The sequence below is a fragment of the Drosophila obscura genome, unplaced genomic scaffold (genome assembly GCF_018151105.1).
Source record: "Drosophila obscura isolate BZ-5 IFL unplaced genomic scaffold, ASM1815110v1 contig_46, whole genome shotgun sequence".
NCBI lineage: Eukaryota > Metazoa > Arthropoda > Insecta > Diptera > Drosophilidae > Drosophila > Drosophila obscura.
Window position 1 is genome coordinate 2,477,251 of NW_024542835.1, and position 2,745 is coordinate 2,479,995.

The window sequence follows — 2,745 nt, forward strand, 5'->3', positions numbered from 1 at the left end:
TATAAAGTAAAATATCGATTCAGAGATCCAATTTAAAGCCTAGTACCACTAACTACATACATATATGAACTCTGACGATAAAGTGGTTTTGTTGAGGCCGGCATACATATATTGTGCGCAAAACCAAATAGAGAGATGCAAATTCCTTCCTCTTTTTTGCAACAATATGTGCCACTAACATCGTCAGAGATAATGTTTTCCCCTTTTTAATTTTATTTGATCTTTCACAATTGGCACTGTTTGCAAAAGACAGCTGATTCATCAACCCTCTTTTAGTTATGTTCCACACCCTCACGGAATAACCAGAAAATTCCTGGCAGGAATTTTCCGCGGCGCTGGATACAGGCCTTTATATATATTCTGTACGTTTAAAAGAGTTTACAAGCTTTTAGCATTAATCACGTTATCTTTTTGTATTCCACAACGAATCAAGTAAATATTCTTCTATACTGCACTCTAGGGTATTGCTAACCTTTTCCTTCAAATTTACCATGAAAGCTTTCACCACTAGAACTGAGAGTACAATTGGTTGCTACTACAATTTACTACATTCCACTTGTAAACGCTAGAAGAACACTAAGTTTTTGTAGTTTATTTGTTTCCAGCACATAAATGATTAATCTCACGACTCTCTGGGGACCTCTACCACGAGAACTTTGAAGCGACTCCACCTGCCCTCATCAACTAAAGCACAAGGAGAATAAAATAAGTATTATGTCGAGAAGAAAGACAATAGCTGGCATATCGATTATCGATATCGATATTGATACGCACTAAACCGCGAAGAAAAATAAATAAACCAACTTTATCGTTTGTGCCTTTGCTCAACTTAAACATGTCCACCGCTTGAGGATCCTCGCTAGTGCCACGGGCGGGGGACACTCCTCCGGCTGAAGAACGGCTTGTGTTTAGAACGATCGTTCTAAGTGGTTCCTGCTTATATATTCATATATAGTGCAAAGAAAAACAGGATGTATGTAAAGGTTATATAGGCCCTTTTTTAACTTTTAGAACAAGCCCCAGTGGCCTAATGGAGAAGGCGCCGGCCTCCTAAGCCGGAGATTGTGGGTTCAAGTCCCATCTGGGGCTATTGTTTTTTTTTCTGTTCACGAATATAGTTTTTAGGATGATAGGGATACGATCTGGACGGAATTGCCATATCATTTGAATAGAATCCAACTACGGATTGACAGGCATTCTTTTTTTTTCGATTCAGTTGTTATTGCTGCTGATCATTATTTTTTGATTATATTATATTATTTTTCGAGGAAAATTAGAGCTAAACACAACTCAAAGAGCTAAACATGCAAAGATAGCTAAGAAATATTACTAATTACGGGAAAGGTATGTTAGTATTAAAGGAAGGAAGAAGAGGAAGGGAATTAGTAGTGGATATATGGATATATGGATATATGGTAGAGGGAATTGAAGTCCGAGCATGAGACCCTAAATTGTTCGTGCAAGGAATTATTTGATCTACAAAGCGGAACGAATAAAGGAATAAAGTTTCTAGTAGATCTAACAGGAATCGTAAAGTTTATGCGTCTCAACAATTCAGGGCTATCTACGTCACCCTTGATCAGGTTGTGCATAAAAATCACCCCAAGCATTTTTCTACGTCTAATTAAGGTTGGAGTTTTTCTGTTTTTCTGGACTGATGCTATACGGTCCTGGTGTACTTTGTACTGGGGGCAACATACACAAGAGCCGAACTCTAAAATCGGACGAACAAGCGAGATATAGAGAGGTTCGTTATATAGGGGTCGTCAAATTCCTTTGACCACCTCTTTATAAACCCAAGCACGCCCATGGCCTTATTTACTATGGTAGAAATGTGTTCAGAAAACTTTAACTTGAGGTCTAGTTTAACACCAAGATCATCAACCAAGGAATTCTCTCAAGAGAACCACCGCAGAGGCTATAAGGAGCATTTAGGTGTAACATATTTGAAAGTTATTGAGATCGGATTGCAAGCGAGACCGAAATGAATTGTCCTAATACTGGTCAAGTACATTGTAAAAAATGTTTGTGCCTTTCATAACGTCAGTGCACAAGTACAGAGGGGAATAATCAAAATCCTTAATGAGGTTATTAAGCTTCGTAAACTCGGCTTTACGAAAGCAGCCGACACGTTCAGATAGCCTACCCGTTCGATCCAATACAGTAGGCCCAATATCGATCCACACTTCGAATGTAGGATGGTACGTAACGTAACGTAACGTAATGCAACGTAATGTCGGATCCGAGACAAAGCACAGATCACAGACTTTTTAATTTATATGGAGACATTTCTTTAATCCATCCAACGAGAATATTATTGGTATTATTAATTGAACAATCCTAGCTAATTAATTAAATAATTGCCATCCACTCCCTGCCCACGCTCTTATATTTATGATGCCCCAGACGAACCTTTACAGCGCGCACACACACTGTACTGAACACAGATACACAAATGTGCTCACGTGTGACCTCAAACCCCATCAACTCCACCCCCATTTGCCACTCTTGACTTTTAATGCCCCTGCTATAAATGTCAAGTCCCGCGAGGGCGACACGCCCTCCCAGAAGGAAATGACAAAGACCGGAGGAAAAAACCACAGCAGCGCACAAAAGCGCCAAAAAGGAAGAATAAAACAAAAATAAAAGATGGAACAACAACGGAACAAGAAAACAGAAGGCTAGATTCGAAAACCGAAGAGCAAATACTCCATAAGATCGAATACCTTCCCATAGAAGCTCTAT

General features: G+C 39.3%; 1 non-coding gene across 1 annotated transcript; it reads left to right on the top strand.

Annotated features, from left to right (window-relative positions):
* Positions 1-1,016: 1,016 nt before the first annotated feature.
* Trnar-ccu lies at positions 1,017-1,089 on the top strand. The gene has a single exon. It is a non-coding gene; the product is annotated as a tRNA-Arg (tRNA).
* Positions 1,090-2,745: the final 1,656 nt, after the last annotated feature.